Here is a 9,614-nt window from a genome sequence, read left to right as displayed (position 1 = left end):
CCCAAAACGCGCTGACGTCTAGTCAGTTCCCTGAGCCTCTGTGGCCAGGACCCCAACAACCATGCACCACTCTCTGGAGCCCGGCGGTAGAGGTGTCCGGATGCCTTGGCCTCCAGGTCACCAAGAGTCTCAGCCCCGCATCCCAGCAGGACCCAGAAGTCCCCATTCCCTCCCGCCAAACCTTCAGGTGTCCCGCACCCGCAGGGCTCCGGACATGGTTACCTGGCCGCTGGGCGTGCTCGGGGCGCGGCGTGGGGCCCGCCGGGTGGCCTGGAAGGGCCGCTCCATAGACCCCGGGGCGCGCGGGCTAGGGAGCCCGGCTCTCGGCGCCCACGGCGGCCTCGCAGACTTCGAGACCACGGACAGCGGCGGCGAGGGGCGGTGCCTGTCTTCGCCCCACCCACAGCGGCCCCTGCCTGCTGGCTGGATAGTTCCCATGCCGGTGTTGGCCTGGCGCATCTGAGTACCCCCACCCTTTAAGCACATCAGGAGCTCTCTCAGCCTCTCCACCCTGGAGCCCCACCACAACCAACACCTTCAGTTATAGAACGCTCCCCCCCCCCAGCCTCCTAGCAGCCCCTTGGGACTCCTGGGACAATCTGCACCATAGTACAGTAGGAGGGGACACTCAGACATCAGTGTCCCCTCTAGAGATGTGAATCTGGGTTTTTCACGATCTCCCTTCCCAACTGAGAATTCCAGAAAGCCAGACTCTATTAAGGTCAGGGTGTGGCCTGGGCACCTGACTCCTTCCTCCACCCAGGTCTTGGTCGTTAAGGGAAAGACATAGTCCAGGGTCCCGAGGTCTTGTCTCTGTGCTTCCCCATTGTAACTAGAACCCCAACCTGTGGGCACCCACCTTCATAAATGAGAACAGAGCATTTGGGATGCTGAGGCAGGAGGATTGCACAAGTTGAAGTCAAGCCTGGGCTATAAAATGAGTCCAGTCTGGGATCCAGAGTGAGATCCTGTCTCAAAAAATAAAGAGTGGCCCAGTGCATGAGCCTGCGGTGGTGGCGGCGGAGTGTGAGGCCAGCCCGAGCACACATCCCCAGAAACCACATAGTCAGAGGAGGCGCTGGACCTGTTACACCAGCTGACAGTGCGCAGCGAGAGGCCTCGGGAAGCTGGCAGGCCAGCCTGGTCACACTGAGAGATGGTCGCAAACAAGTCAAGAGGAGAAGAGACTGCAGTCTGATCTCCAACTGCAACCACGGCATGTGTGTGAGCACATGCACGTACTCAGATTTTAAAAGGGGCCTGGCAAGATGGCTCATGGGTAAACTGCTTGCCACCAGGCCAATGACCTGCTTGACAGTGGAACAAAAGACCCCTCCCCCCAGTTGTCCCCTGAACTCTAAATCTGTGCCAAGACACCTGAGCACCTCCCATCCCCCACATGCACTCACAGAATGTAAAAAAAAAAAAAAAAAAAGCTGGCCAGTGGCGGGCCATGACTTTGACCTCAGCACTTGGGAGACAGAAGCCGGTAGATCTGAGTTCAAGGTCAGCCTGCTCTACAGAGTGAGTTTTAGGACATCCAGGGCTACACAGAGAAAGTCTGTTTCCAAAACCAAAACCAAATCAAACCAACAAAAAACCCCAACCCAAACCAAAACCAAACAACAACATCAAAATCCCCCAAACAAATAAAAAAAGACAAAGAACTGAAAGTCTGGGGGTTCAGCAAGGTCGTAGAACACCCTGGAAATAACTCGGCCCTAATCAGAGAGGGCTGACATGAACTGACACAGGCTCCCTGCCCCAGCACAGACGCTTCCCCACTACCGCCAGGTCTTACTGTCACATCTTATTTTTTTTTATTTTTTATTTTTTGGTTTTTTGGATTTTTTTTTTTTTTTTTTTTGAGACAGGGTTTCTCTGTGTAGCCCTGGCTGTCCTGGAACTCACTCTGTAGACCAGGCTGGCCTCGAACTCAGAAATCTGCCTGCCTCTGCCTCCCAGAGTGGTGGGATTAAAGGTGTACACCACCACCGCCCAGCTTACTGTCACATCTTAATTTAGCTTCTATTTCATTTTATTTTTTTGAGACAGGGTCGCATTTGATCCAGGCTGGCCTTGAGGTCTTGGTCTTCATGACTGCTTCTCCCAAACACTGAGATTACAGGCATGCACTGTCATGTGCTGCTAAAAACAAACAAACAAACAAACAAACACACTTTAATCTCAAAAGGCTGGAGAGATGGCTCAGCAATTAAGAGTACCTTCTGCTCTTCCAGAGGTCCTGAGTTCAATTCCCAGCAACCACATGGTGGCTCACAACCACCTGTAATGGGATCTGACGGCCTCTTCTGGCACTGCAAGTGTACACACAGATAGGGCATTCATAAACTAAATAAATAAACAAACAAAATGAATAAATGTGTGAAGTATTTTTTTAAAGGCTTCAATGGAGGAGATAGTCTTGAGGATGTGAGTCTACATAGTTCAATTGTGTGTGTGTGTGTGTGTGTGTGTGAAGATGTCCAGAGGAGGGTGTTGGATCCTTTGGAGCCACAGTTACATTGTGAGCCTCCCAACACGGGTTCTGGGAACTCGTTCTGAAACACTAAGCCCCGGCCACCCAGCAAATATCTTTTTATTATATTTATTCATTTATTTATGTGCGCCATGGCAGCGTGTGGACGTCGGAGGACACGCCCCGGAGTTGGTCTCCCCTGCAGCCGTGCAGGCCTGGGGATTGCACTCTCGTCATCAGGCTTGGGTGCAGCGCCTCGACTGCACTGGCCCTGTGCGCGGCTCTAACGGACACACACTAACCAAGCCCCAGTTTCCTTACTCAGCGTAGCCCTGGCTGTCCTAGAGTTCACTATGCAAACTCTGCTGCCCTCGAACTCACAGACATCTGCCTGTCCGCCTCCCGAGTGCTGGATTAAAGGTGTGCACCACCACACCTGGCTTTATGTTGTGTGTAACGGAGTTTAGCCTGCCCGCATGTCTGTGTGCCGTGTGCTATTGTGCCTGGTGCGTGCAGAGTCCAGGAGAGGGCATCAGATCCCCTAGAGCTGGAGGTAGTAGTGAGCCAGGGGGTGTTCAAAACTGAGCCTGAGTCCTCTGGAAGAGCAGCCAGTGCGCGTAACCACTGACCCGTCGTCTCTCAGACCCACGGAGACGGCTCAGAGGTTAAGTGTGCTCGCTGTCACATCTGATGACGGAGCTGCATCCCTGGAATCTACAATGCACTGAAGACAACTGACTCCTGACTCCACTGGTGCTCAGTAACACAAGCACCCCTCCCCCCAACACACACACACACACACACACAACTACCCCAAACTGTCAAGGGACAGCAGTGGCACATAGCTTTAATCCCAGTACTTGGGAGGCAGAGACGGGTGGATCTCTGAGTTTAAGATCAGCCTGCCCTAGGAAGGAAGGAAGGAAGGAAGGAAGGAAGGAAGGAAGGAAGGAAGGGAGAGAAAAACTGTTTATAATTACATACAAAAAAAGGCTTTGTGGCTCTATGGCTCCAAGATGGCGGCAGGGGGGCTGGGTTGGGGAGGTCGAGGCAGAGGAGTTTGACAATGGGCGCCATGCAAGCCTCTTGAGCCCACACTCAGCACTACCATCAAGCCGTGTAGCTTTAAGTGGATCTTCATCCGGGCAAGGGTGGCGGCGTGGGTAAGAGCTCCGCCAGCTGCATTGCTGTCTAAGGGACGGGAGGCTGCTTTGATTATTTCCACAGACTCCGCTCAAAACATCGCTAGGCTTATGACACATTCTCCGAGGTGAGCCGGGCGGTGGTGGCGCGCGCCTATGATCCCAGCACTCAGAGGCAGAGGCAGAGGCAGAGGCAGGTGGATTTCTGAGTTCGAGGCCATCCTGATCTACAGAGTGAGTTGCAGGACAGCTAGCTACACAGAGAAACCCTGTCTCGAACAAACAAACAAAAAATAAATAAATAAAATAAAATAAATAATAAAAAAATAATAAACTCGAACAGAAAAAAAGAAGTCTCCGTGTTTTGATTTTACTTACAGCCCTTGTCATGCTGCCGTGTTAATAAGTATCTTTCGTAGAGGATGCTTCCCGCGTCCTCCCTCCTAGATCTTCCTCCTCTTCCTCCTTTATCCCTTCCTCAAACCTAACTCATATAAAGCAAATGAATTAAAGGATGAACGGCAAAGGAGGAGCTGCGCCCGGTGCCTACGGCCCCGCGGGGACCTGGGTGGGTAAGCCAGGCAGGCCTTTCGCGCCCCCTCGGCGTGTGCCACCTACACACTCCCTCGGCTCCGAACCTTCCAGAACATCAGGTGCTTTGAACCCGCCCTGCTTGAATTCTCGTCCTGACTTCCTTTGATGATCAACAGTGGTCTGGAAATATGAGCCAAATAAACCCTTTCCTGCCCAAGTTAGTTGCCTCACGGTGTGAGAGGCCAAACCCATTCCATCATGGGAAAACCAAACCAAACAAACAATAAAAACAACAACAACAACAAAAAACCTGAGAACTTGACCTGCAGCTGAACCCACCCTGCTCCCAAGCACCAGGAGGAACCCCGTGGTTTGTCCTTGGCCCAAACCCTCAAGTTACTTCCTAGCAACGGTTAATCAAAGACAGGTTCAGGTCTTCGCGGTTACAGCAGTCTTTCTGTTAGATGCTTGCGGGGCTGGACACCCCCTCCCTCGCTCCCATTCACCTATAAAACCCTGTCCCGGTGAGGGTTCAGGGCCACTTCACCAAACCATCCTGTTGGACTGTGGCGAGCAGGCCCAGGCTCGACTTTGTAATAAAGAGACCCTAATGTGATTATTACTTCGGAGGCAGTTCCTTAGTGACCACTTGCTTTCGGGGTTCCTGAGCGCTTCCGGACACAGCAGGTGTTTCTTTGTGGCTAGAGTGACTCTAACTAAGACAAGTCGGTACGATGAAGCGGCAGATCCTCGGCGCAGACCTGGCCATGTTGGGACAGGGCTGTGGAAGGACTTTGGAACTTGTGCAAGAAAAGCCATTGGGTGTTCAGACAGCTGTTCTGCGGGAGTGTGAAAGATGAGTGTAACTTTTATTCCTCGGGTGTAATTGCCTTCTCTGAAGCTTGCTACCCCCCGGCTGCTAACCTAGGCTTAGGTCTGGAAGCTTTCGGCCTCCATACAATCTTATCGCGGCCTAGAATGTTGTCAGCCTCTGAGGCTCGGGGCTGAATAAGCTCTCCCTTTCTAGCTCTCTCTGAACTCTGGCTGGCGGATTCAGTTCAGCTGTTCTGGCTGCTCAAACTCCTCTCAGACTGCCTTTTCTTAGCTTCTCCTGAATTGTTCTGCTTTGGCAATCTGTTCTTTTTTTTTTTTTTTTTTTTTTTGGTTTTTTTTGGATTTGGTTTTTTCGAGACAGGGTTTCTCTGTGTAGCCCTGGCTATCCTGGAACTCACTCTGTAGACCAGGCTGGCCTCGAACTCAGAAATCCGCCTGCCTCTGCCTCCCAGAGTGCTGGGATTACAGGCGTGCGCCACCACTGCCCGGCGGTGGCAACCTGTTCTAATCTTCTGACTCCTTCTCATTCTTGGCTTGTTCTGTCTTCCTGTGTCCACCTTGCTTTCTCTCTGTAACCTTTCTGTCTTTAATTGTCCCTGTAAAACTGAAAACTGTCCCCTCTCCTCTCTGCACTGCCCCCCTCTCCTGAGAGTTGGGCAGATCTTATTCTGTCAAATCTTTCTCTGACTCATCACTTTGTCTGTCTGTCTGTCTGTCTGTCTCTCTCTCCCTCTCAAGGATTTATTTATTTATTTCATGTATGTGGGCTCTCGCTGTCTTCAGACATATCAGAAGACGGCATCAGATGCCCATTACAGATGGTTGTGAGCCACCATGTGGTTGCTGGGATTTGAACTCAGGACCTCTGGAAGAGCAGTCAGTGCTCTTAACTGCTGAGCCATCTCTCCCTCCCTAGACATCCCTTTCAAACATGGATGCTTTCTTCTACAAACTAACTTTACCTTGGTTGTCTGGGATTAAAGGTGTGTACAAAAGGATCTGTATTCCATCCAGAGGGATAAAGGTTTGTGCAGAGGCTGAGCCTCACCGTGACTAGAAACAGTTTTTCCCCTAGTAAACAACACAATCTTGGGGGTCACAGTGTGACCCAATATCTTGCAACAGATTAGAATGTTGAGGGTACAGAAGACAGAGGCCTGGCTAGAGAGGTTTCAAAGGGAAGTTTAGAGACTTCCTGGGGCTGTTTGTTATTTTGAATTAAGATTCTGGACCAGCGGAGATTTGGGGACTGGGAGGAGGCCCTAGGGAGTCTATGGGGATGATTCTACCTGGGACTCCTAGCAGGAGGGTGTGGAGCCTGGAGTAGCCACCTACCAGTAGAAGGATAAGGACACCAACCCATCCACAAAACCTTCCACCTAAAATGTGTCCTGTCTACAAGATGTACAGGGAAAAAGATGGAGTAGAGACAGGGGATGGCCAACCAATGACTGGCCCTGTGTGACAAGCACCAATCCCTGACCCTCTTAATGGTCCTCTGCTATGCTTGCAGACAGGAGCCTAGCATAACTGCCCTCTGAGAGGCTCCACCCAACAGCCTATGGAAACAGAAGCAGGGACCCAAACCTTAGATGGAGCCCGGGGAGTCTTACGGAAGAGTTAGGGGAAGGATTGAGGGACCTGAAGAAAACAGGGACTCTACAGAAGGACCAACAGACTCAACTGACCTGGACTCTTGGGGGCTCCCAGAGACTGAACCACCAACCAAAGAGCCAGCATGGGCTGGCCCTAGGCCACACCCCACATATGCAGCAGATGTGCAGCTTGATCTTCATGCAGGTCCTTCAACAACTGCATCAGGGGTTGTCCCTGACTCTGTCGTGTGCTAGTGCATCCTGTTACTCCAGCTGGGCAGCCTGCTTTGGCCTCATGGGGGAAGATGCACACAGTCCTGCAGTGAGGGCTTGGGAGGGGATGGGACCCAGGGGTGGTCCCCTGTTCTCAAAGGGAGAGGCTGTGCCTAGTCCCGCAGTGCCTTGATGTGCCAGGATGGGGTGATAACCAGAGTGACCTCTCCCCTTCTCAAAGGAGAAGGGGAAGAAGGGATGGTGGGAAGAGCTGTGTACTGGGGGGCCGGGAGGATATGGGGGGGGGCGATTTGGGATGTAAAGTGAATAAATAAATAAATTAATGAAAAAAAAAAGACATTGGGGAAAAAAGATTCCAGGTCAGGCGGTGATGGTGCATCACAGCACTGGACAGGCAGAGGCAGGTGGATCTCTGTGAGTTCGAGGCCAGCCTGGTGTACAGAGCTAGTTCCAGGACAGCCAGGGCTACACAGAGAAACCCTGTCTCTGTCCTTGCCCTACCCCAAAAGGCCAGCATCCTTCAGGTAAAATCTTCTGGGAGGTATTTCCTGGGAGCACAGAGGCTGTGTTCCAGAGACAACCAAAGTTGTATCCCATGCTGGCAGCTAAACTTAGTAGTTGAAGAGTCACCCAGATGGTACCAGTTTTTGAAGGCATAAAGGCAGGTCAGTCATGGAGAGCTGAAGGGTGGCGCTCTGAGAAGCCGGGAGAGGCCATTGGTGCAGGTGCAGCCTCACCATCACCATCAGTGGTACTGAAAGGCCCAGGACTGAAGGGTTCGTGCAGAGAGGTAAAGACCTGGCATCTCAGCTTCCGTGAAGACAGCCTATGAGAGGCTACTGGTCCAGTTGCCAAACAGATGACCACACCATTTTGGAGCCGCCAGTGCCATGGGGGTGATCACCAGGAACAGCAGCAGGGTGGGGTGGAACCAGCTGCAGCCCAGAAGACAAGCTGTGTGTGCTGCAGAGGACAGAGCTGGAGAAGTGACCCAGGCCCTTTGGAGGAGCCCAGAAGACTGCGAGGGGATCCACACATTGGGTACTGAGTTATTTACACTTTCAGCGCCTGGTTTTGCTTTGTTCAGATTGTGACTGGGCCTGGTTCTTCCCTGTTGTGGTGGTTTGGATAGGAACGGCCCCCACAGCCTCGTGTGTTTGAATGGTTGCCTCTAGGGAGTGGCACTATTGGGAGGTGTGGCCTGGTTGGAGAAGGTGTGTCACTGTGGGGATGGCCTTTGAGGTCTCATATATGCGCTCAAGCTATCCCCAGTCACACAGACCCTCTGTCTGCGGACTGAGATCTCAGCTCCTTCTCCAGCACTGTCTGTCTGCACACTGCCCCGTCTCCCGCTATGATGGTAATGGACTGAACCTCTGAAATTGTAAGTCAGTCCCAATGAAATGTTTTCCTTTATAAGAATTACCTGGAGAGATGGCTCAGCGGTTATGAGCACTGACTGCTCTTCCAGAGGTCCTGAGTTCAATTCCCAGGAACCACATGGTGGCTCACAACCATCTGTCATGGGATCTGATGCCCTCTTCTGGTGTGTCTGAAGACAGCGACAGTGTACTCACAAATATAAGAATTACCGTGGTTAGCTGGGCAGTGTTGGTGCAAACCTGTAATCCCTCTGTAATCCCTCTGGGAGGCAGGTAGATTTCTGAGTTTGAGGCCATCCTGGTCTACAGAGTGAGTTCCAGGACAGTCAGTGCTATACAGAGAAACACTGTCTCTAAAATACCAAATCCAAAAAATCCAAAAAAAAAAAAAAAAAAAAAAAAGTATTACCGTGGTTGTGGTGTCTCTTTACAGCAATGGAAATCCTAAGACACCAATTGAAGTAAGAAAGTACTTTATTTCACTTTTGATTTTACAGAAATCCGCAGTTGAGAGACACCTTCCCCCCCCCCCCCCAAAGACAGGGTCTCCCTGTGTAGCCCTGGCTGTCCTAGAACTCACTCTGTAGACCAGGCTGGCCTTGAACTCAGAGGTCTGCCTATCTCTGCCTCCCAAGTGCTGGGATTAAAGGTGTGCACCATCACAGCTCGGCTGAGACTGGCTATTTTTAAAAAGACAACTTTTAAATTGTTTGAATTTTTTTTTGTCTTTTTTTTTAATTCGATATATTTTTTATTTACATTTCAAATGATTTCCCCTTTTCTAGCCCCCCACTCCCCGAAAGTCCCGTAAGCCCCCTTCTCTTCCCCTGTCCTCCCACCCACCCCTTCCCACTTCCCCGTTCTGGTTTTGCCCTATACTTCTTCACTGAGTCTTTCTAGAACAAGGGGCCACTCCTCCTTTCTTCTTGTACCTCATTTGATGTGTGGATTATGTTTGGGGTATTCCAGTTTTCTAGGTTAATATCCACTTATTAGTGAGTGCATACCATGAGTCACCTTTTGAGTCTGGGTTACCTCACTTAGTATGATGTTTTCTAGCTCCATCCATTTGCCTAAGAATTTCATGAATTCATTGTTTCTAATGGCTGAATAGTACTCCATTGTGTAGATATACCACATTTTTTGCATCCACTCTTCTGTTGAGGGATACCTGGGTTCTTTCCAGCATCTGGCAATTATAAATAGGGCTGCTATGAACATAGTAGAGCATGTATCCTTATTACATGGTGGGGAATCCTCTGGGTATATGCCCAGGAGTGGTATAGCAGGATCTTCTGGAAGTGAGGTGCCCAGTTTTCGGAGGAACCGCCAGACTGATTTCCAGAGTGGTTGTACCAATTTGCAACCCCACCAGCAGTGGAGGAGTGTTCCTCTTTCTCCACATCCTCTCCAA

This window comes from Apodemus sylvaticus, chromosome 1, assembly GCF_947179515.1.
Source record: "Apodemus sylvaticus chromosome 1, mApoSyl1.1, whole genome shotgun sequence".
NCBI classification, from domain to species: Eukaryota; Metazoa; Chordata; class Mammalia; order Rodentia; family Muridae; genus Apodemus; species Apodemus sylvaticus.
Note: the sequence above shows the minus strand (reverse complement) of the source record.